This window comes from Chlorocebus sabaeus, chromosome 2 (genome assembly GCF_047675955.1).
Source record: "Chlorocebus sabaeus isolate Y175 chromosome 2, mChlSab1.0.hap1, whole genome shotgun sequence".
In the NCBI taxonomy this organism is placed as follows: Eukaryota; Metazoa; Chordata; class Mammalia; order Primates; family Cercopithecidae; genus Chlorocebus; species Chlorocebus sabaeus.
In genome coordinates, this window is record NC_132905.1 from 68,290,563 (window position 1) to 68,316,593 (window position 26,031).

The 26,031-nt window shown below is 44.1% G+C and overlaps 1 long non-coding RNA gene across 1 annotated transcript in view; it reads right to left on the reverse strand.

The window, feature by feature from the left end:
* LOC119621437 (uncharacterized) overlaps positions 1 to 20,533 on the reverse strand; it is a 38,801-nt gene extending 18,268 nt beyond the window's left edge. The window contains exons 1-2 of the long non-coding RNA XR_005237980.2: positions 20,394 to 20,533; positions 6,108 to 6,193 (exon numbers count right to left, since the gene is read on the reverse strand). This is a non-coding gene — a long non-coding RNA (uncharacterized lncRNA). The remainder of the gene's footprint in view (positions 1 to 6,107; positions 6,194 to 20,393) is intronic.
* Between the last annotated feature and the right edge of the window lie 5,498 nt (positions 20,534 to 26,031).

Consider the following 26,031-nt stretch of genomic DNA (forward strand, 5'->3'; position numbering starts at 1 on the left):
ACACCACATCAGTCATGTACTTGAAGCTCTGACTTCCAGTTTCCTCTTCATTTGGCCCCTACAGATTTGCTTTACTTTCTTATGAGCTCAGTTTTGCATGAAAGAGGCTGCATGTGACTGTTCATTCAGAATGTCAGGAGGTTTTGCAGCAGAAGTATTACGAGGTTACATAGTTCCTGATATACCTCATCATCTTTCCATGGCCCCATCTAGCTGTGAAGATTCTTCCTGGCCCTGGTTTTGCAGACTAAAGATACTATTTTGTTGTAAAATGGAGGTAGCAGAGAGGAAAAGAGGAGATACTTTTACTTAACACCCAAGGGTCGGGGGAGCATGGTTGGGGTGGTGTCTCTCCCCTAGTTCATCTGCTGAGAGGCTGCAGTGAACCCTGTCCACATCCCGCTGGAGAACCAAAGCCCTGCCTGGCTGGAAATCAACACCCTGGCTGTCCTAAGGGCTCATCTCTGGTTCGATGCGGTTGACAACTATTTCTGGAGCCTCCCATCACTCAACTGAGCAGCTGTCCCCCTCCCTCAGTTCTCTGGGTGGCTCTGGGCAGGGCTGGAATCCAGCTGCCAGGCACCCCGACTGTGCTGAGAGGGTTGAGCCTGGAGAGTCCCTCCCACCTTCTGCTTTGTCCCTGGCTCCTGTATGGATGCCCTCGAAGGTCACGCCTCTCTCTGATAGAGAACCCAGTTTAATCACCAGGTGCTGCTTGGACTTCTTGTGTCCTAATTTTCAAATATCCCACAAGGCCCCAGGCCACATGTTAACAGGCAGGGAAAACAGTAGCTCCTCCTGAGTGCTGCTCGTGGCCCCAGAGGCCAGGATGCCCAGCTTTCTGCTGACCACTTCTTTGTGGTTGAGTAAAAAGGCTTTCACACTTTGGGATAGAACTGAGGTTCTTTAGGATCTACTGTCATCTTCAACCTGTGACTAAAGAACAAGGGCTGGTGAACAGGGAGACGCTCAGGTCATAATAACAAAAAGAGGTGACAGTGATGAAGTATCCTACATGCCAGGCACGGTACACAGGGCTTTACATGGTTAGCTCATTTAATTCTCAAAACAACCTGAAAGATGGAGATATACACAGACATACATATGTATATATGTGTATATATACACATATATTATAAATAAATATATATTATAAATTAATGTATAATTATGTTATATATAACCCCATTTGCAATTAATATAATCTTATATAATTATTATACACATTTATCATAAATAAATACATAATTACATGTTATATATATTTTTATATGTATATATATATATATATATATATATATACAATTCCCATTTTTTTGATGAGCAACTGAGTCTGCAAGAGGTATGTGACTTGCTCCAAGTGACACAGTTAAGTGACAAAGCCAGGACCGAGCCCCGGAAAATCTGGCTCACATCCTTGACCGTGGTTCTAGATGTGATCTTCTGTCACTGATCCCAGACTCTATGTCACCTCCAGTGCATGCCACGCACTGCCCCTGGCAGACCCTTTCCACCCTTCCTGCCTTGCTGTCTCAGTGGACCCTGCAGTGTGTGTGTCAGCGGGACAAGTTCACAGAACGCCTCCTTGGCAGGATCTCCAAGAGCCCCTCCTCATTTCCCTCTTCCACCAACGTGTCCCTCTCCCTGCCCTTGTAGCTGGGGTCTCCTGCGTGCCTGGGCCTTTCTGTCTCCTTCCTATTTACTTTGCCTGGCAACTACTATAACTATTCTTACCTGGCTCTGACCCACACAAACCTAGACCAATGCCCCTATTCCCCTCTCCGCCTCCTAAAGAGTAGGGTGCCCAGCTGGACCATAACCCAACTGCCTCGGGCCAGGGTCGAGGGGCATCCACTTGGCTCTTCCTTCACTGCGAACGCCAGACCAGGAATGGCCCCCCTTTCCTTAAGGTGGAATGGTTTCTCTGAGCGGAAATGGTACGTGTTCCGCAGGCACTAACCATCTTCAGTGGTTGTGGTTTAAAACTCAGAATAAGAAAGCCACCTTCAAAGAAGGCATGCCACACATTTCCTGTTTAGGAGCTCAGGCTAGACTAGATGAGTGGCTCACACCTGTAGTCCCAACACTGGGAAGCTGAGGCGAGTGGACGGCCTTCAGCCCAGGAGTTTGAAACCAGCCTGGGTAACACAATAAAACCGTATCTCTATCAAAAAGAAAAGAAAAAAAAAAATTAGCCAGGTGTGGTGGCACTCATCTGACTCACCTGTACTCCCAACTACTCAGGAAGCTGAGGTGGGAGGATCACTTGAGTCCAGGAGACTGAGGCTGCAGTGAGCCATGATCATACTACTGCACTATGGCCTGGGCAACAGAGACTGTGTCTCATAAAAAAAATAAATAAATAAATAAATAAATAAATAAAGAGCTCGGCCTTAATCGGGCATCAGATTTAGTTCTTGCTTAATGGCCCAGAGCAGCAAAAAGCATGAAACATGACAGAGATGTCAAAAGCAGGCCTAGCAGAGTCATCCTCCCGGGCTCCTATGGGACCTCCTTCACCCTGGCCAGGCCTCAAATTCAGTTCCAGGTCTTGACCACCACCAAAGCCCTGTACTTAGCCAAAGCTTCCTGCCAGCCAGTTTTGTTCAGATATCTACTTTTTTTCCCCCTAAACGACCCCCAAAAAATAAACAGACTGACCCTTCAGTTAAGGAGGGACATCAGTCCACTGCAAGGCCCCGACGCCAAGGGCTGACTTTAAGAAAGGAGGGAAACACATATCGCAATATGTGACATGTGTGATATGTGCCCCAGACCAAACACCCCTGGGACAGGAGTGTGAACAGCGCCTAGAACCACCCTACCCTGGAGGTTCACCTCTGTGCAGACTTTGGCCATCCATCTGGAGCCCGCCCTGATTCTCCACAGGGAGAGTGGGGAATTACAGTTCCCGTCCCTGCTGGGCGGAACCAGATAACATCTTAAAGGCCCTTCCTACTGGGACTCACTCCATCCTGGTAATATCTGCCATTGAATAAACACTATGGCCAGCCATGGAGATGGGTGATCACACTCAGGCACCCCAGCAACCCAGCCAGACTGTTCTTATGAACACCCTTTTCAGAAATGGGGACAGTCACGTGCCAAGATGCCAAAGAGGGTTGGGGGAAGAGAAAGGGTTTGGGTCCAGGTCTGTCTAACTGAAAGGCTGCCTCTGGCACTTCCCCAGCTCACGAAGTCTGCTGCCTCTTGACAGGAAGTCAAAGGCACAGGCAGATGGGGCTCTGGTGGAGCCCTGCCCAGAAAATGGCCACTTCCGGAACAAAACTGCCACAGCAACAGGCCTTGTCAACAGCAGCCTCCAACCGTTAACCACAGGGCCGTCTCACCTCTAGAAATCAGCTCTCTCTTGTCCACGCATCCCTACACACAAACACTAACTCCATCACCCAGGAGACCGCGGAACAAAGGCAACGAGAGAGAGGGACAGAATGGGGCATAAATAAGGTGCTGGACGGGCAGACAGGAAAGAAACACTTCAAGGCAGAGCACACCAAGATGTATTAGAAAGGAATGTTTGACATGCAGGCTTTTAGATGAAGCCTACACTCCTTATACACAAATGAGTCTGTATTTTCAAATACGTCACATGCACCGCCTTGTAACCCAAAACAGTATTTGTGCTTCAGGGGCTGCACTGCGCTGTTTTGTACACAGAATCACCTGGCCCAGCTCCTGTCCCTGAGATGCAAATTACTGCTGTCATGTGGCGGGGAAGGGGTTGAGAGGAGGCGAGGGGGAGGGGAGCAAGTGTGCTCTGCAGGCCACACTCAGGCACTGACATCGCCGGGCATGATAGGCGCCGCCAGCACTGTTGCTTAGCAACCCAATACCCTTCGAGAAAATCCAGCAGCCTCACTGGCTTGCAGAAGCAGGCAGAGCTGGTTCAGCATGGCATTGGGCACGGAAAGATAATCATAGGGGTTTTTTTCCAGTTATTAATAATCATTCTTCCTGATTTCCCATACAGATCACTATACCTGAGGGGACCCAAAGTCACCCACTACACTGGGGCTGGAAAAAGCCCAAGGTTTTTCAATTGCCTCCCAATCGGCTTCGGAGAGTAGTGGAATTTTACTGGCTGGCCCCATGACGCTCCTTCCAGCCCCTGCCCTCACCACAACACAAAGGCAGAGCTCCACGGTGTGACTCACCAGCATACCTTCAGACCCTTGTTTGTCAGCCCATGTCATGAGTCATGGTTTCTTCAGCTTTCTTTTTTCTCAAAACTGAAACACTTGACATTTTAGAATAGGGTTGGGGGGAGGCTTTTCTTTTTTTTTTTTTTTTTTTTTGAGCCACTCTGTGGCTTTGTGTGCAAGTGTAGGGGAATGTGGGAAGAGGTGAGTAATGGATGCAAGAACAGGTAAACATGAGCAAGGTTCTCCATGCTGTCAGCCACCTGGGAAGCCATCAGAGCTCGAGGAAGTTGTCATTTGTGTCGTGGAGGAATGGGAATGCCCCTGGGCTATATATCTTGGGAGAGACAAGGTGCTGGACAGCTTTCCACCCTCCATCCATTGCATCCCAGCAATGTCATGCTCCCTCTATTCCCACACACAAAGAGGTCGGCTTCATTTTGTGCCGCGTGATAACAGCACCACGTCAGGCTTTAAGAAAAATCCTGCAGGAGTTACAAGAAACAAAATACACTGCGATGTAAGATGAGAAAACAGAAGTGGACTTGCCACACGGAAACTGTGCTGGGCGGGACAGTTGGTTGGTGGGTCCCTGGCTTTGGATTCTGATTCCGACATAAATCGGGTGGGTGATGAGCTTCTGCTGATTTGCATGGCTCAGCACAACTTTCCTCCACTCCATGAAGCCCTCAACCTCCAAATTTATCCACTGAGACAGCACAGTCTTTCCCCTAGAGTGTGAACCCCTCAAAGTTGGCATCATTTTATAAATCTCTTTATGGTATCAACCGAGCACATATCAAATGCATACTAGATGTTCACTCATGTTGCCCGTCTGTACGCAGAGATGGAGAAACGAAAATTAACTAACTAAATCCAATTCACGTTTCAGAATCCTTATTTGTTCCCATGCTTTATAGGATAGATTCAATATGCCCTGTCAAGTCCCAGGAAAGTAGTGAAGACGTAGGAATGGATACAACAGAAAACATTCTGAATGTTACACAATTCGAAATGCCACAATGTTATAAAGCATTCTTAGAAAAGGTAATAGTTGACCGGGCATGGTGGCTCACTCCTATAATCCCAGCACTTTGGGAGGCCGAGGTGGGGGGATCACCTGAGGTCAGGAATTCAAGACCAGCCTGGCCAAAAGAGTGAAACTCCATCTCTACTAAAAATACAAAAATTCCCCGGGCGTGGTGGCAGGCACCTGTAATCCCAGCTACTCGGGAGGCTGAGGCAGGAGAATTGTTTGAACCTGGGAGGTGGAGGTTGCAGTGAGCTGAGATCGCGCCACTGTACTCCAGCCTAGGTGACAGAGTGAAACTCTGTCTCAAAAAATTTAAAAAGAAAGAAAGAAAGAAAAGGTAATAACTATCAGAAGCCTCCCCACAGTCAGGGATGAGGACCAATTCTATACATAGGTAAATTAGGGAAGGGGAAAGTTAGAACTAATACAAAATACTTCCCCTGTCAGATTGAGGTAGTGTCTGAAATTTCCACAATATTTGCTTCTTTAGATTAAGATATTGAAGACCCATGTCAAAATATAAATGTTCTCTAGCCACAGCAATGTATTAATCCATTATTAACCTCAAGTGCATTTGCTGAATTTATTAAATCTGCTCCCAGAGTGTAAGAGACCTAGGGATTGAGACTTGAAGCACGTAATTATGTTTTTACTTTTTATTATGGAAATGTCCAAACGTGTACAAAACTTGAAGTAATAGTATAATCAAGGCCTATGTGCTCATCAGCTAGCTTCAACAATTATCATTCTATCACCAACCCTGTCTTATCTACTTCTCCCCAAAACACACACACTGGATTATTTTGAAACAAATCCAAAACTTCATAGCATTTCATTCATACATATTGCAGTATATAACTCTAAAATATAAAGACCAACTTTTTTTTTTTTTTTTTTTTTGAGACAGGACTCACTATATTGTTCAGGCTGGTCTCAAAGTCCTGTCCTCAAGCAATCCTCCCATGTAGCTGGAATTACAGTCCTGAGCCACTGCACCAAGCTAAAAACATCAAGACTTTTTAAAAACATAACCACAATACCAGTATCACACCTGAAAACAAAAAAAACCCAACAATTTCTTTTTTTTTCTTTATTTTTATTTTTATTTTTTTTTTGAGACACAGTCTCGCTCTGTTGCCCAGGCTAGAGTGCAATGGCATGGTCTTGGCTCACTGCAACCTCCACCTCCCGGGTTCCAGCAATTCTCCTGCCTCAGCCTCCCAAATAGCTGGAACTACAGGGATGCGCCAACATGCCCAGCTAATTTTTGTTATTTTTAGTAGAGACGGGATTTCACCCTGTTGGCCAGGCTGGTCTCAAACTCCCGACCTCAGGCGATCCAAAGTGCTGGGATTACAGGCGTGAGCCACCACACCCGGCCAACAGTTTCTTAATATCAGCAAATATCTGGTCAGTAGTCAATATTCAAATATCCTTGTTAAAACAGTTCAGGGGTTGTTTTTAAATTAATGAACTTGAATTATTAGAGCAGTTTTAGGTTCACAGCAAAATTGAGCAGAAAGTGCTCTTCCCATATGCCCCCTGCACCCACACACGCACCACCTCCCCCACCACCAGCGGACAACCTTTGTCACATTCAATGAACCTACACTGACACATCATCATCACCCAACGTCTGTAGTTTACATTGGAGTTCATTCTTGGTGTTGTATACTCTATGGTTTGGACAAATGTATCATGATATGGATCCACCATTACAGAACCATACAGAATAGTTTGATGACCCCCAAATCCTCCGTGCTCTGCCTGTTGATCTTGCCCTCCCTCCAACCCCTGTCAACCACTGATCTCCATCGTTTTGCCTTTTCCAAAATGCCATATAGTTGGAATCATACATAACCTTTTCAGACTGATTTCTTTCACTTTGTAATCAGCATTTACATTTCCTTCATGTCTTTTCATGGCTTGACAGTTCATTTCCTTTTAGTACTGAATAATATTCCACTGTCTGGATGTACCACAGTGTGTTTATCCATTCGCCTACTGGAGGACATCTTTGTTGCTTCCAAGTTTTGACAACTATGAGTAAAGCAGTTATAAAATCTTGTGTAGGTTTCTGTGTGGATATGTTTTCAACTCATTTGGGTAAATACCAAGGAGTATAATTGCTGGATCATGTGGTAAGAGTATGTTAGTTTTGTAAGAAACTGCCAAAGTGTCTTCCAAAGTGTCTGGATCATTTTGCATTCTCAGCAGCAAAGAATGAGAGTTCTTGTTCCACTTCCTCATCAGCATTTGGTGTTGTCAGTGTTTGAATTTTGGCCTTTGTGATAGGTATGTAGCTGTATCTTTTGTCATTTTTATTTGCAATTCCCTAACAATAAATGATGTTGAACATCTTTTCATATGCTTATTTGCTATCTGTGTATCTTCTTTGGTGAGGTGTCTGTTCAAATCTTTTGCCCATTTTTAAATTGAACTGCTCGTTTTCACTTTTTCTCTCTTTTTTTTTTTTTTTTCTGAGACAGGGTCTTGCTCTATTGCCCAGGCTGGAGTGCAGTGGTGTGATGTCAGCTCATTGCAGTCTCCAACTCCTGGGCTCAAACAATTCTCCCACCTCAGCCTCCTGAGTAGCTGGGGCTACAGGTGCACACCACCATGATTTGGAGTTTTTTTGTTTGTTTGTTTATTTGTTTGGTAGATATGGGGTTTCGCCACATTGCCTAGGCTGGTCTCAAATGCCTGGACTCAAGTGATCCACCTGCCTTGGCCTCCCAATGTGATGGGATTACAGGTGTAAGCCACTGCACCTAGGCCTGGACTGTTCCTTTTCTTATTGTTGAGTTTTAACAGTACAGTTTTGAGGTTAAAGTGGTCAGATTCAGAACATGGCCAGAGCTGGTCCTAAGAGTATGCCCAAGGAAAGACAGGATGCGAATTTCACCTGTTTCACTGTTTTGCTTTCTGTTTCACAGTTGTTGAGAACAGTCCATACATGAGGTAGGACATAGATGTGGAATTCAAAACATGAATTTATCTTCCTATCAGCCAATGACGCACAACAGCTTCCCCTAGTTGTTATAGAATAACAAAGAGCTGGGTTTTCTTAACCTGGCAGTAGCAGGACTTGATTATTTAATCCCATTGTCAGCTCTACCTGATCATGGATAAGCTAGATATCCTTGTCTGAGCCTCAGTTTCCTTATAAAATGGAGGTAATAAAAGGACCTACCTCATACAGCTCTTAAGAGAATTAAAGAGGATAATGAATGTAAAGCACTTAGGAAAGCTCTTGGCACGGTACACTCATAATGAAAAGGAACTATTGTATTGTTAATTCCCAGTCTCCCTGGAAACCAAAGCTGTGGGCAAGCTGATGCTTGATGAAGATCCTAATGGTCAATCATTGCCTCTCCTCTGCTTGACAAAACACTGAATTTGAAATGTTTCAAGCTAGTGTTCTCAACAAGTTTCAGACCATCTGCATTCAAATCATAGCAAGCAATGATTTAAAATGTGGATCACTGGCTGGGGGTGGTGGCTCATGCCTGTAATCCCAGCACTTTGGGAGGCCAAGACAGGTGGATCGTTTGAGGTCAGGAGTTCAAGACCAGCTTGGCCAACATGGTGAGACCAAGTCTTTACTAAAAATACAAAAATTAGCCAGGCATGGTGGTGCACACCTATAATCCCAGCTACTCCAGAAGCTGAGGCAGGAGAATTGCTTGAACCCAGGAGGCGGAGATTACAGTGAGCCAAAATCATGACACTGCACTCCAGCTTAGGCGACTCCATCTTAAAAAAAAAATGTGGATTACTAAGACCTGGGCAATTCTTAAGAACACTGACATTTGAAAACTTTGGCCTTAAGCTTGCCTTACTGGTTGTGGAATGCCTTACTCAACCAAAGAGAAACTGTGGTGCCCGAAAGTGTAGCAAAGGGGGCCTGGAACCTGGGATCATGAGGCTAGCAGTGGACCGTGGCCACTTGTGGAATGGAATTAATAAGAACTCCCTCATGGGGTCACAGCTAAATATATTCCATTAATTGATTAATGTACAATGTCACTTGTGTTATTATTCCAATTCCAAGAACCTAAATATAGAATTCCTACTTGGTGCTTCCAAAAGAAGACCATGTGGCCTAGTGATTTCCATAACAAAGGACATCGCTCATGAGCGTCTCATCCATTCATTCATTACCAAATATTTGTTGAGTGTCTATTCTTTGCCAGGCGCCATGCTGGCAAGAAAACAGGGAACAAAGTAGCCACATCCCCTACCCTCTTGAGTAGAGGGCTCTGAAATATCCACAAAGAAGGGATGGGAGGAATTTAAAACAAAGCTTACAAAATCCAAAAACTAGAAAAGGACCTTCATGGGTACAAGCTCCAATTCCTTCAATAGAACTGGTGAGGAGACACAGAGAAGGAGGTGAAGCAACTCCACGCCCAACTCAAGTCGGCAGCTAGGAAGGCACCTGCCCCTTAGTTCTCAGAACTCTTTTTACGCTGTTTGTTTTGCAAAGAAGCAAAACAAATAGGGAGTTGCTCTTTCTCTGCGTCATTGGAATGTTCTCTCGAGTTGACAGCAGCAAAATTGTTCCCACTTAATGCAGTCCTATTACATTTTCATTTTTATCTTCATTTAGCAGCATGATATGAAACAGTATACAGAGTGGAATCTCATTTTTGTAAAAAAAGAAAAATATATGTGGTGTTGGTGTAGAAAAATGGCTATATCAATGAAAGATTATCAATAGGCAGCCCCTAGGAGCTAGGATTATGGGAGCTTTCAATTTTCTTATCTTCTTGGAACTTTCTCAGAATTTTCTAAATCTCCAGTGAACACGAATTACAGCACTTCTGTAAGAAATTAAAAGGTTGTCTCAAAAATCATGTTTGTTTTTTTTATTTTGAAGTCAGTGTGTTTTGCCTTTTTGACACTAAATCCAGTCTCATAAGAGATTTCAAGAATCTTCTTATCCAGATTACATCCAAAAGTTAAACTCAGGAGAGACGCAGCACAAAATAGTGACCTGTTGCCAGAACTCCTCTAAGATACAGTATTTTTTGTGGGGGACGGAGCCTCACTCTGTCACCAGGCTGGAGTGCTGTGGCGTGATCTCGGCTCACTGCAACTTCCAACTACCTGGTTCAAACGATTCACCTGCCTCAGCCTCCAGAGTAGCTGGGATTACAGGCATGCACCACCACACCCGGCTAATTGTGTGTGTGTGTGTGTGTGTGTGTGTGTGTGTAGTAGAGACGGGGTTTCACCATATTGGCCAGGATTGTCTCTATCTCTTGACCTTGTGATCCGCCCGCCTTGGCCTCCCAAAGTGGTGGGATTGTGGGCGTGAGCCACCGCTCCCGGCCTCCTCCAAGACATTCTTAGGTGTATCCAGGTGAAGACTAGCTGTGGTTGTGAATGGAATCAACTAATCTACAAATATTTCCAGACCCCTAACAAATACAAGCAATTGCATTGTGCCCTGTGTCAGGAGGTCAAAGGCATGATCCTGGTCTCCAAGAAACCTGCAATTTGACTGAGCCACAAAGACATAAACATATACAAAGTAGATTAACAACATGTGCACAGAAGCGTGATATCGAGACACACGCCGTGTGCTGGAGTGGCAAAGGGAGTTTGTTTAGGAAGCCATGAGAGCCAAGAAGTGGACAGAAGGTGAAGGAGGCTCCCAGGGTCTGAGCCTGAAGGCAGTGGGGAGCCACTGCGGGTTTTTTCAGCAGGGCAGTGACGTGATAAGATCTGTATTTCGGGAAGATTAGGTCAGCGGAATGTACAATCCTACTAGAGCAGGAAGAGACTAAAGAGAGAGAGGAAAACAATGGTAATAAAGGCCCAGTGGAAAGAACACTGGGTGTCAGGTCCAGCTCAGACACCAGGCAGGCCACTCCGAACATGCCACTTCTGCCTGGCACCAGCTGCCCCCCCTGACAAGTGAGAGAGTTAGGCTAGAATCTTTAAGGTCCTTGTCAGCTGCTAAAATTCTTTAGTTCCATGATACAGGTAGGAATGCTTAAGTCCCAAACCAGTGTGCTGACAATGATGAGGGCAGAAAGGATTTTATTCCAGCAAATGCCTCACGGAGGGAGCTGCTAAATCATCTTCAACACAGACACCCACACAATGAAGTCATGTTTTTTTCTTTTACTCTTATTTTAACCCCATGGGAGGCTTTGCAGCATCTTCTTTTTACTGTTTTTTTAATTGAGATGTAGTTTACACACTATAAAATTTATCCTCTGAAAGTATACAATTTAGTGTTTTTAGTATAGTCACAAAGTTGTGCCACCATCACCTTTAATTCCAGAATATTCATCACCCCAAAAAGAAATCAACTAACTAAAGCTAGTGCCTTACCCGTTAGCAGTCACTTCCCTTTTCCCTCCCCTAGACCCTGGCAACCACTCATCTGCTTTCTGTCTCTATGGGTTTGTCTCTTTGCTGACATGCCATATAATTGGAATCATACAAGTAGACTTTTGTGTCATCTGGCTTCTGTTACCCAACATCACTTTTCTTTTCTTTCCTCTTTTTTTTTTTTTTGAGTCATAGTTTTGCTCTTGTCACCCAGGCTGGAGTGCCATGTCAAGATCTCGGCTCACTGTAACCTCCACCTCCTGGGTTCAAGTGATTCTCCTGCCTCAGCCTCCTAAAGGAGCTGGGATCACAGTCATGTTGGCCAGGCTGGTCTTGAACTCCTGACCTCAGGTGATCCACCCACCTTGGCCTCCCAAAGTACTGGGATTACAGGCCAGCATCATCTTTTCAAGGTGGTAGCATGTGTCAGTACTTCATTCCTTTTTATGGCTGCATAATATTCCATTGTATGGATATACCACATGTTGTTTACTCACACATCTGTTGATAAACGTGTGAGTGATTTCCACTTTTTTTCCAGTGCAGTGAATCTTATTATCTGGCTTACCAGTGGAAAGCTGTCACATAAGTTTCCATTATTTGAATTGTTTAAAAAGTGGAACTTGGGGGTGAAGGGGAGTGTGGTCACTTCTGGACAGAACAATCCTGTCTTCATCTGCATTAATATTCATTCTGGTAAGTCTTACCAGAGATACTACTGGGGTAACTGAAACATTTGTACCTCCAAAAGAGCGTGTGACTTTAAGTGAAAATTGTTGAGCACCAAAGGCCATTCCACGGATTTTAAAATGCCACGGGATTAGGGGTAATCTTTAGCTTTTATGTTCTGCCAGCGAGAGGGCATTGAGTTTGTAGATTCCCAGGCATGACAGAAGCCAAGTCTCAGCTTCCGTGGGACTCACTTTTCATTCTGTAAACAACATACTCAGGCCTGTGCATATCAGAGTTTCAGCTTTACTTTTTTTCCCACAGTCCAAGCTGTTAATTTCCTCACTGTATTTTTATGAGTTATAAAAACATGAAATATCACAGAACTGTGATTACAACATGACTCTAGATGTCCTTGTCTTTTCCTAAATCAAACTAAGTTAAGAATCAGGCCAACAAAACAATTATCCAGTTGACATGAGACCTCTGAGTTCAGACTTTTCTAAACGGAAGCGGGGGGGGGGGAATCCAACTCAGCTGTATGTTGTCGTCTTCTAGATGTTTAAAAGATTTTTTTTTTTTGAGACAGAGTCGTGCTCTGTCACCCAGGCCAGAGTGCAGTGGTGTGATCTCGGCTCACTGCAAACTCCACTCCCTGGGTTCAAGCGATTCTCCTGCCTCAGCCTCCTGAGTAGCTGGGATTATAGGTGCAAGCCACCATGCCTGACTAATTTTTGTATTTTTAGTACAGATGGGGTTTCGCTATGTTGGCCAGGCTGGTCTCGAACTCCTGACCTCAGGTGATCCACCCACCTTGGCCTCCCAAAGTGCTGGGATTACAGGCATGAGCCACTGCACCTGGCCTATAATTTTAAAATTATCATATATACCAGCAAAAAGAGTAGAGAGTCTTAATTGAAAGCTTTATCACACACACAAAAAAATTACTAAGTACCTACTATGTGCCAGAAACAGTAATGAGTTCCATGGTCTCTTGTGATGTAATTGAAAAGATTTAACCACTAAAACCATCAGAATTTGCCAGGGACTGTGGGGAAGAGGGAATGGAAAGTAGCCGCTAATGGGTATGAAGTTTCTTTGGGGCTGAAGAAAATGTTCCAGAACTAATGGTGACGGTTGTACAATCTTGTGAATATACTGAAAACCACTGAAATGTACGCTTTAAAAGGGTACAGAAATTTTATGGTATGTAGCATAAATTGAAAATAATTTTGAATAATTTAAAAAGTGAAATAATAAAGACGCATCACAGTATCGTTAAAAGTAAAACTTCAGCCAAATTAAATCTAAACGAGTTTAATTGAGCAATGAACAATGCACAAATCGGGCAGCCCCCAGGATCACGGCCGATTCAGAGAGACTCCAGGGATGACTTGGGTCTGAACAAATTTATAGACAGAAAAAAAAAAAAGGAAGTGATGTACAGAAATCGGAGGTGAGATTCCAAAACAGCTGGATCAGTTACAGCACCGCGTTTGCCTTATTTGAACACAGTGTGAACACTCAGCAGTGTATGTATGAGTGGTTGAAGTAAGGCTGCTGGGATTGGCCAAGACTCAGCAATTGTTACAGCTGCATACTCCTAAATTAGGGTTTCAATCTCGTCATACTCCTAAATTAGGGTTTCAATCTGTTTCAAAGTTAGGTTGCAGTTCGACCACAAGGACTCAAATATGGAAGTAGGAAGTCCGGGGCCAGGCACGGTGGCTCATGCCTGTAATCCCAGCACTTTGGGAGGGCGAGGCGGGCAGTTCACTTGAAGTCAGGAGTTTGTGACCAGCCTAGCCAACATGGTGAAAGCCCGTCTCTACTAAAAATATAACAATTCGAAAAATTAGCTGAGTGTGGTGGTGGGCGCCTATAATCCCAGCTACTCAGGAGGCTGAGGCAGGAGAATCTCTTGAACCCAGGAGGCGAAGGCTACAGTGAGCCAAGATCGTGCCACTGCACTCCAGCCTGAGCGACAAAGCTAGACTTCATCTCAAAAAAAAAAAAAAAAGAAGTAAGAAGTCCTTTTCAGGCCATATCCATATTTAGTTTGCTTTAGCAGTATTTTTTAAAGAGTTAAAAAACATGCCTGGGGGTGAGGTAGAGGAGAAATTCTCTTTCAAAACAGTTTTGCTACTGAGCAAAAACTAGAGTCAATTTCCCTGTCCTGTCACCACTACCCAGATTGGCTGCAGCCCTCCCCTAGCTGTTCCCACTGTAGGCCTTTGGCATCCCAAAACCCCCAGCTTTCTCTGGTTCAATGGACACCCCAGTCCACACACTGCAGTGGAAACCGTCTTAACTGCTTTGCCCCCAAGGATGTATGTTTCGAGAGAACGCTGCCTGGCTTACAACGTGGTTTGGAAATACGCTGCTGGCTGTGTTTTATGCGTTTTATCAAGTGTTTTTAACTTTGTACTAGCTGGAACCATGAAGGGCACAGTTTTAGAAGGTTGAAGTTAAATAATAATTTCACACCAGAAAATGTTCAGCAGGAGCCACCAAGCAGCAAGCTGCCGGGCAATGGTCAATATTCTTAAACCCCGGAGGCAGCCGCACAGCCAGAGTTTGCACAGTGGCCACTGGTAGTTTGGGGTTGGGTAATATAGCAGTTAAGCCCAGGGTCTTTGGAGGCAAGCTAACTGATTGGCCATATAGTCTTGGGCAAGATCATTCACCTCTCTAAACCTCAGTTTCCTCATCTGTAAAATGGGGACGATTTTATCTATAGGTATCCTATAGGTTTTGGGAGGATTGCATGAGTAAATGAACATGAAGTGCTTAGGCAGTGCTAAGTAGACCCTGCTGTTAGAATTATTATGACTTCCTGAGCTGTTGTTTTCTTACTGTCCTTAAGGAAGGAAGCAAGGTGTTTGCCACATCTAACAACCTTCAAGGATGCTGGCAACTTCCTCGCTGGGTCTATTTTGATTGTCATCACACTTAGACATGTCACATTCTAAACTAAGACATTTCAGCTAAGGGGCATGGGTCCAGGGACATTCTGGGGGAATTTAGTTGAGATTCCAGGGTGAAACCAATAAACCAGGTCTTCACATTCTGCTACTGTTCATTGACTTTAGGCTTTAAGCAATCTAAGCCCCATTTTCAGGTTCTCAGAGACCCATGCCAGATAGCTCAGAATCACATGAGAAGCTGGTTTAAAATAGGAGATTCCTGGCCCCACCCAGGACTACTTCACCCAGCCTCTTGGGAGAGAATCTGCATTTCGACAGGCTCCTCATTGCCTCTTCTGTGAGCTGGAGAGTAAGAACTGCAGCACTTGGGACAAACGCAGTGGCTCACGCCTGTAATCCCAGAACTTTGGGAAGTTGAGGTGGGAGCATTGTTTGAGCCCAGGAGCTCAAGACCAGCCTGGACAACATGGCAAGACCCCAACTCTGCAAGAAATTAAAAAATTAACTGGATGTGGTGGTGCACACCTATGGTCCCAGATACTCGGAAGGTTGAGGTGGGAGGATTACTTGAGTCTGGGAGGTTGAGGCTGCAGTAAGCTGTGATCGCACCACCGTACTCCAGCCTGGGTGACAGAGCAGACCCTGTTTGACTCAAAAAAAAAAAAAAAAAAAAAAAAAAAAAAGTTGGGGGGAGCAAAAAGAACTGCAGCACTTGGACTTGAGAAACTGACCTCTACAGCCCAAGGGCATAAAACTAAGTGCCAGGCTCATCTCTTTTTTCTTTATGAATAGAAAAAGTCTCTTTTTTCTTTATGAATAGAAAAAAAAAAAAAAAAAGACTAAATAAAATTGAAAAATAAACTTTCAAAAGCTAACCAAAAATCATGAATGAATAAATGAAGGAGCCACACATATCTCGTTTCTTCTTTGTGGCTCCTCACTGTATTGTCCCTGAAGGGGAAAGCATTAATATTTATTGAGGGGACTCTTCCTCAGTACAAAAGTAACGTGAGATTGATGCTTAAAACTCTGAAAACACAGAGAAACACTAAAGAAAAGACAAACAGGCTGGGTGTGGTGGCTCACGCCTGTAATCCCAGCACTTTGGAGGCCAAAGCAGGCAGATCACTTAAGGTCAGGAGTTCGAGACCAACCTGACCAACATGGTGAAATCCTGTCTTTACCTAAAATACAAAAATTAGCTGGGTGTGGCAGCAGGCACCTGTAATCCCAGTTACTTGGGAGGCTGAGGCAGGAGAATCCCTTGAACCGGGAGGTAGAGGTTGCAGTGAGTCAAGATTGTGCCACTGCACTCTAGCCTGGGCGACAGACCGAGACTCCTCTGAAAAGAAAAGAAAAGAAAAGAAAAGAAAAGAAAAGAAAAGAAAAGAAAAGAAAAGAAAAGAGAAAAGGAAAGAAGAGAAAAGAAAAGGACAAAAAGAAAAGAAAAGAAAAGTGTGAAATGAGGGGGATCATATATAATTGTTAGCTCCAGGGACACTTTAGAATAATGTGTTTAAAACTGTTTTGCCTGGAGACTTAATGTATAGCATGGTGACTACAGTTAATAACAATGTATAATACACTTGAAATTTGCTATCAGAAAAGATCTTAAGTATTCTCACCATACACACACATCCAAAAGTAACTATGGGAGGTTATGAATATGTTCATTAACTTAATTGTGGTAAGCATCTTGCAATGTTTATGTATATCAAGTCATTACATTCTGTACCTAAAATATATTCAATTTTACTTGTCATTTATGTCTCTATAAAGCAGAGGGCAATACAAATTTTTTTTAAATTTAGCATGCAAAAATTTTTTAAAAACAATTTCAAAACTGAGTCCACAGTGTTGATTTTACTTGTACAAAATATTTCTGCAAAATTTATCCTGTCACTTGGTTCACTCCAGTCCCGCCCTAGAAACCTGTCACACTTTCAGTTTAGGACCTACAGACCCATTGCAACCGGCCAGTTGTCTCTGCTGCCATGAGGAGAGGTCCCAAGTCATCAAAGGCAATACTGTCCCTAAGGTCAGCTGTAACCTTACATTGGAGTGTCTTCTTGTTATTATGAAACATAACTAAGGCTAGGGGGCGGAGGCTCACGCCTGTAATCCCAGCACTTTGGGAGGCCAATGCAAGTGGATCACCTGAGGCCAAGAGTTCGAGACCAGTCTGGCCAACACGGTGAAACCCCTGTCTCTACTAAAAATACAAAAATTAGCTGGGTGTGGGCCTGTAATCCTAGCTACTCGGGAGGCTGAGGTACCACAATTGGATGAATCCAGGAGGTGGAGGTTGCAGTGAGCCGAGATCACGCCACTGCAATCCAGCCTGGGCAACAAAGCGAGACTCTGTCTCAAAAAAAAAAAAAAAAGGACAAACAGAAATCATTGCTCAGAAGCCACCGCTGTCAACAATTTTTGAGGTTATTTCTGGCCTTTTGTATAATGCATATAAATACACAATTATTTAACAAAAACCTCATTTATGTACAGGCTACTCCTTTTTGAATTTGAGCCTGCTTTAAAAAAAAAAAAAAAAACTTAGCAAGGCATTATGAATATTGTCTCAGGTCAACAAATTCTTTGTCACCACAGTTTTAAACGGTAGCATAGCGTTCCACTGTAGATATGCTGGGATATTTAATCCCTGTTCAGTCACTGAATATTCAAACTCAACAATTAATTAAAAATAAAATAAGGGGGGGGGGACAGTGGCTCACGCCTGTAATCCCAGCATTTTGGGAGGCCAAGGTGGGTGGATCACCTGAGGTCAGGAATTAGAGACCAGCCTGGCCAACATGGTGAAATCCCAACTCTACTAAAAATACAAAAATTAGCTGGGTGCGGTGGTGCATGCCTGCAATCCTGGCTACTTAGGAAGCTGAGGCAGGAGAATCGTTTGAACCTGGGAGGTGGAGGTTGCAGTGAACTGAGATCGTGCCACGGCACCCCAGTTTGGGTGACAGAGTGAGACTCCGTCGCGAAAAAATAAAATAAAATAAAATAAAATAAAATAAAATAAAATAAAACATGGCAGATTCTAATTCCTAGGCCTTCGTGGACATCTGTCATTTTTTAAGCTCTACAGTTGACTTCAATCAGTAACCAGGATTGATGGCTACCATGAAAGACTACTTCTAGAATATTCTCAGGAAACCTTTAGAATTGGAACACAAATAAGGAAAATTTCCAGGCCCTGAGGACATCAGCAAATCTGGATTATGTAAACCCCATTAATTCCAGGGTGAGCAGCGCTGTCACACATCACAAGAGGAAAGACTACTACTCCTTTTGTCCTTGTCACAAGTGGACTGACTTGATCCAATGCCCCTAAGATGCTGCCAACTTCATTTCTGATGAACAACCACTTTGAGAACGGTACCATGAGGCTCTGCCAACTGGAATGGCTTGTTTTTATCATTTTTTTCTCTCTCTCTTTCATTTAATTGCCAAGCTATGACTGGAGTTTGCTGTGTCTTTGGGGCTCAGGTGTACAAAGAATTCCTACAAATTAAAAGATATATTCGAGAAAGCTCAGAGTTTATGAAATTATATGCCACTTAGCTTGATGTTAGTCTAATGCCCATCTCAGTGTCTTCTTGAATGTATAACAAAGAAAAGGTGATTTTTGAAAGTTAGAATTTGTTCAGGCCAAGCATGGTGGCTCACGTTTATAATCCCAGCACTTTGGGAGACTGAGGCAGGCAGATCTCTTGAGCTCACCAGTTCAAGACCAGCCTGGCCAACATGATGAAACCTCATCTCTACAAAAAATACAAAAATTAGCCGAGTGTGGTGATGTGCACCTGTGGTCCCAGGTAATTGAGAGAGGCTGAGGTGGGAGGATGGCTCGAACCCAGGTGGCGGAGGTTGCAGTGAGCTGAGATTGAGCCACTGCAGTCCATCCTGGGCAATAGCCTTGTCTCAAAAAAAAAAAAAAAAAAAGTTAAAATTGATTAATGTAAATGACGAGTTGATGGGTGCAGCACACCAACATGGCACAAGTATACATATGTAGCAAACCTGCACGTTGTGCACATGTACCCTACAACTTGAAGTTTAATAATAATAAATAAATTTAAAAAAAAAATAAAAATAAAAAATAAATAAATAAATAAAATTGATTAAAAGGGAGTTGGTGACAGCTCCTTATAGGGTCAGCTTTGGTTGCCTCTCTATTCCCTACAATTTCTATCATGATCTCAAATAAGCCACACATGTTTGTTTAAAGAGGTCATGCCTGCATGAATGAATGAATAAATGAAGGAATGAACTAGGAGATGGCTTTCTATCCCATTTCAAACCATACAATATAGATGATCTGAATTACTCTGCTGTCCTGCAGGTTTGGCCTTGGTTTCCAAAGACCACCCCAGTAATAACCCCCTGATTGCTTAAAAACTCAAAATAGCCAGTGCTTTTATCCAGCCCTGCAATTCTAGCCACAGAACCATAAGCCCATAGAAATATGCTACCAGCCCAGAGGGGTCCCGCAAAATGAAAAGCATGGCATTCTTTACCACGTTCGGGTCGAGGGGCCATCTCCAAGATCACACTCATTCATTTGCTACAGACACTGTGGCTGCCTTTAAACCCTGGGCTAGAAAAAGCCTCCTTTATTCTCCAGTCACCTCGTCTACGCTTTTCCCAGCCTCTCCGTGGGGTCAGCGGTGGCCACTTCCTTGTACCAAACTGCACTGCCCCAAACAGAACGCCAGCCTGATTTACCAGGATCCACAAAGCAAGTGTTCCTTTCTGTGTGTTTTTTATGGGTAAGAAGAAACAAAATGATTCCTCTGTCACCAAGCTTTGACAACAGTTTTTGGGGTGGTGCAGCCCGCTATGGGGTCCAGGAAGATCATATTCTCTCTGGGGCATTTCAAAATCGGACTCTGCCACTCGCTGTCCCACGTTCCGGGAGCACGTCCCCACATCTGAATGTGTTTCCTTGCCCCAACTTTTACTTTCACTTTTGCTCCAGCTAAATAATTATATAAAGAACAAAAATGTATAATTTTTCTTTATTCTTTTACCATATAATTTCATTTTTCGTGCTGAACTCCTACAAAGCCTTAGCCGTTCTCACATTTTTGTTTGGACCAAACATAAATGCTCTTTTTTATAAAATAAATCGTGTTCTATGCTTGCTTGCTTGCCAATGTGCCCTGATTGCTGATTGTTCTAAAATCACTAGTCTGTCTTCCCTTATAAACTCTCAGATGAAGACACCCACTTCTGACTCACTTAACTGTGGTCCCCTGCAGCCAGGTGCCTCCAAAATGGGGCTGGCATTGACAATAACCATTTCCCAGCTTTTAGAAAGAGATGACGAAGCTCTGTTGTAGTGTCTGAGCCACAACTTAAGAAGGTAATGAAACAAAGCATTAACATTCCAAAATGGAAGGCTGGGGGCAGTAGCTCACACCTATAATCTCAGCACTTTGGGAGGCCAAGGCGGGCAGATCATTTGAGACCAGGAGTTTGAGATTAGCCTGGCCAACATGGTGAAACTCCATCTCTACTAAAAATACAAAAAAATTAGTCGGGTGTGGTGGGGCGTGTCTGTAGTTGCAGCTACTCCATAGGCTAAGACAGGAGAATCACTTGAACCCAGGAAGCGGTGGTTGCAGTGAGCTGAGATCATGCCGCTGTACTCACTCCAGCCTGGGGGACAAAGCAAAACTCCATCTCAAAAAAAAAAAAATCCATAATGAAGAATGATCCATGTTTACATTCATCTTGCCTCTACTGAAAGACAAAATACTGCATTTAGAGGGGACTGCATCTTGGAGATGAGAGTAACAGCTCTAGTTTGTGGTCATCTCGTCCATCTGACTCTGTGCCCACACTGTGTTAAATGTTTTGCTGGTGTTACATAATTTACATGATATCTACCATCACTATCTCCATTCTTCAGGTGAGGAAATGAGGCACGGAAGTTAGGTGACTTGCCCAAGGCACACAGCTGGTGAAGGGAAGGGCTGTGATTCCAACCCAGGCCCTGGGGCTGCAGAACCTGACCTGCAGGAACAACAGGATCATAACCAGATCCCAGTGACCCAGGCCCCCCAGGCCCCAAGGTTCGATTGCAGCTGGAATTGCAGAGTACTTCATGACATCAAAACAGGGCACCGAGCAGGTCCAGTTTACTCTTAATGCATTCATTACGCATCTCAATTTATAGGCTGTTTTGATTCAAATCAATGAACAGAAGAATGTTCTGCTGTTTATCATTTGTTCATTCCTACTGTCATTCCCGTCTTCCCCAACAAGGCACCCATTTGGTGGCATAACTTCTCCCTGAACTGCTCCAGCCCCAAAAGAAAAAGGACTTTGATAACAGAGTTACGGATCTGCTCCAATCCAGCAGCACTTTTCTGTGAAGCCTGTGGAGCGGATATGAAAACCTGGGCGAGAAGACCCCAACCCGGGTTGCTATGGGAAGTCTGAGGGGCTGGGTGGGCAGGGGCTGTGGAGCTGAAACATTAGAAGGGGTTTCTTTCTAGGGTTTCTAAGGCTAGAAACTCCTAGAAGGTTTGCAGCCAGGGGACAAGAAACTGTAGCTATCTGGGCTTCCAAACACCAGGAGCCTGGATTAGAGCATTTGGCAAGGGACCCTTTCATTCGCAGACCTCACAATACTCCGATTCTTTCTTGCATGTTACTGAGCACAACACCGAGGTTTGGAGAAGGAAAGCTCTAGAAGGAAATTCATCCCGACGGCAGAGGCTTCTTCACAATGCGAGGAGATGGCGCCCCCTAGTGTTGGGATGATCCTTCAGCACCTGGACCAGGCTGAGAGCGGTGACCTTGAGCGCTAAGCAGGTGGTGGCTTCAAGATGGGCTTGACCTGCAGTGAGGAGAGGCCTGGGCCCCACGGTAGATGACCAGTTCCCACGGCTTAGGGTCCTCCGTCTGTCACCTTCCAGATCCAGGAGGTCTATACTACAGACCCTCCTAAAGCAGCTTTCTCTAAAGAGGCAAAAAACCACCAAGCTGTTTTTAGATGTGCTAGATGCTGTTTTTCTCTAGCAGATGCACCAAATCCTAATGATAAACAGTTTAAAATGATTCGGTAACCTGGAATTCCATTGTCCATTTTTGTCAACACTTTTTTTGGTTGAAAGCCTGATCAGTTCCAGCCCAGGGACCTCGGTAGATTGGCATGACTCCCCTAAAGCCCCCTTTAGTGGGGTAAATGCTAGAGACCCTTGCTGAAAGCTGTCAAGGGCACTTTCCCATCCTTTGGGTTTAAACAGAAAGACCAGCTACATGTAAAAGCCCATGACTCCAAGACAACAAGTGGCTCTGGTCTGCTAGAAAGGATTCATGCACAGTTTTTTTAAATGAACTCAGAAAAGAACAGAAAGAAAGACAAAATTGAAGCAGAATTCACCCCAAGATAAATAAATACTTGAATAATGCAAACATTTCTCAGGTCCTTCTGGTGTAACAAAATGTATAGGGGCCAGACATGGTGGCTCACGTCTGTAGTCCAGCTACTCTGAAGGCTGAGGCAGGAGGATCGCTTGAACCCAGGGAGGTCGAGGCTGTGAGTGAGCTGTGATGGTGCCACTGCACTCCAGCCTGAGGGACAGAGCAAGACCCTGACTCAAAAAAAGAAATGCAAAGGGAAATTGTTGTTACCACTCTTTGCCCTAAACAAATACCATCCTTATCTGCATTCTGCGGAGTTGAAGAAAATTCCCCCAGGTTGGAGGAGTCTATGTTAAAGCTAAGCTTTGGAAGAAAGTTAAGAGGTAATCTGATCCAATTCCTCAGTCTTTCATGGATCTCCTTAACTTGAGGCAATTGCCTTCATGTCAGAAGCTGTGTTATCAGAAACCACAGCAGATGAAGGGGAGATACATCCATTAATAAGTGACAGGATCATGTCACCCCTGTTTTTCTCATTATAATAGTGATGTGCTCATTGTAGAAAAATACAGAATGTGGTTTGCAATTTTTCCTCATGTCATTAAGCATTTTTTATGTCATTAAATACTTTTTGAAAATCTCTCTCTCTTTTTTTTTTTTAGACAGGGTCTCACTATGTTGCCCAAGCTGATCTAGAACTCCTGGGCTCAAGTGATCCTCCTGCCTCGACCTCCCAAAGCACTGAGATTATAGGTTTAAGACTATAGTCCTGCACCCAGCCCTGAAAAATCTCATTTTAGTGGCTACATAATATGCCATTTAAAAAGCCATTTTCTTATGTTCAGACATGTGTTTCAGTTTTTTGCCATTTTAAAGCTGAGTGTGGTGAGCATTTTCCACACTAACATTAGTTCAGATTTCTGACTAGTATAGATTGGAAGAGTTCTTTCTGAGTTAAAGGAAAAGTCACTTTTGGCTGGGTATGGTGGCTCACGCCTTTAATCCCAGCACTTTAGAAGGTGGAGGTGGGAATATCGCTTAAGCCCAGGAGTTCAAAACCAGCCTGAGCAACATAGTAAGACCCTCATCTCTACAAAAAGATAATGGAATTAGCTGGGGGCATGGTGTTGCATGCCTATAGTCCCAGCTAGTAGGGAGGCTGAGATGGGAGGATTGCTTGAGCCTGGGAGGTTGAGGCTGTAGTGAGCCATTATTTTGCCACTGCACTCCAGCATGAGTGACAAAGTGAGACCCTGTCACACACAAAAAAACATTCTTTTAAGTCACTTTTTTTTTTTTTTTTTTTTTTTTTGAGATAGAGTCTCACTCTGTCGCCCAGGCGGGAGTACAGTGGTGCAATCTAGGCTCACTGCAACCTCCACCCCCCAGGTTCAAATGATTCTTCTGTCTCAGCCTCCTGAGTAGCTGGGATTACAGGCATTTACCACCATGCCTGGCTAATTTTTGTATTTTTAGTAGAGACAAGGCTCCACCCTGTTGGCCAGGCTGGTCTCAAACTCCTGACCTCAGATAATCCGCCTCAGACCTCAGATGGCCTCCCAAAGTGCTGGGATTACGGGCGTGAGCCTTTAAGTCACTTTTTAAGCCTTTGAGTCACTTTTTTAAAAGCATGTACAGTGAGGGTCTGATGCCGCCACACTGCTCATTTCTACCACTGCAAATGGTTTCTTTGTAGAGAAAATAAAACAGTGAGCAATATTTATTTTGAGTTGAAGGTCAGTATAAACAAAAACATCGCGCTTAGACGGCTGAGTTTTGCCCTGTGGCCTTGGGCAAGTGCCTTTGACTCCGTTGGCCTCAAGTACTAAAATATTAAAATAACTCATTTTTAAATCATTTGAGTTTGTGCAGACAGGAAGTGCTATAACTGCAGAGTGCTAAGTCTCTTCCCTTCTTTTGTTTTTGAGACAGGGTCTCACTGTGTCACCCAGGCTGGAGCGCAGTGGTGCGATCTTGGCTCACTGCAACCTTCGCCCCTTAGGGTTCAAGTGATTCTCCCACCTCAGCCTCCCAAGTAGCTGGGATCACACGCGTACGCCCAGCTAATATTTATTTTATTGTTTATTTTTTGTAGAGACAGGGTTTCACCATGTTGCCCAGGCTGATCTTGAACTCCTGAGCTCAAGCCCATAAGCCCACCTCAGCCTCCTAAAGTACCTAGATTGCAGGTGTGAGCCACCGCGCCCGGTCTCTTCCCTTCTGTAGGACACAATTCTTGTCCCTTTCCAAATGCTGTGTCCTTGCATAGCAGAGGGTGTGGCAGTGTCACAGCTGGGAAGTTTCTGCCCGCTGCCTCCACATGGGAGTTTGCACATGGCGCCCTGGCCTGACTTCGCAGTGATTTGCCTACAGGCGCCCAAAAATCCAAGCGCAGGCAGGAGGGAGGTGTGGCTACAGGGGTATCAGGCTTCAGGGATTCTGTGTTTCTCCCCTTGCCCACACCACTAAAATACACCGGCTTCAAAATCCCATTCCAGAAATACATCCTGAATGATTCACGTATTCAAATTCAACCACAGAGATGGAAAGAGATTGGACTTGGTGCAGGTGCCTGGGTTTGAGATGCAAATTGCCATTTCCTAGACAAGCTACCTAAGCAGGACCCAAAACCTTTTCACCATCTGTAAAATGGGGGAATACCACGCCCACCTACGTCTTGAGTCATGCTAAAACTCAAAATAAAAATGAAACCATATATGTGCAATCACTTAAATCCTAAAATTGAAATGACCATAAACTACTATTTTGGAGATGTGCAAGTGGCTGGAAATTATTCTAGATATGAAAAAAGTGTGTCTAAAGATGTTTAGAAGATTCAGAATTGTTTAAAATGTCAAAAAGTTGGGGGCAGGGCGCCAAGCGTGGTGGCTCACACCTGTAATCTCAGCACTTTGAGAGGCCACGGTGGGTGGATCACTTGAAGCCAGGAGTTCAAGATCATCCTGGGGTAAACACAAAATACATAGAGGGCATTTCTCTACTACTATGCAACCTTACAGTTTACTTATAATTAATTTTCTTATTTTCTTTTTTCTCCTTATAATTAATTTTCCATGCATCTTTTCAATTTTCTCTCACCAAGTTGTTCCAGTTTTGGAAATGTATTTCAAGATTTTTCTAGATATAAAAAAAGATGCTTAGAAGATTCAGAATTGTTTAAAATGCCAAAAAAAAAAAAAAAAGGGGGGTGCCAAGTGAGGTGGCTCACACCTATAATCCCAGCACTCCGGGAGGCTGAGGCAGGAGAATCACTTGAGCTCAGGAGTTCAAGACCAGCCTGGGCAACATGGTGAAAACCTGTGTCTACAAAATACAAAATTAACTGGGTGTGACTGTGTGCATATGTAGTCCCAGCTATTCAGGAGGCTGAGGTGGGAGGATTGCTTGAGCCTGGGAGGCTGAGGCTGTAGTGAGCCATGATTGTGCCACTGCACTTTGACCTGGGCAACAGAGTGAGACCCTGTCTCAAAAAATAAGCAAATAA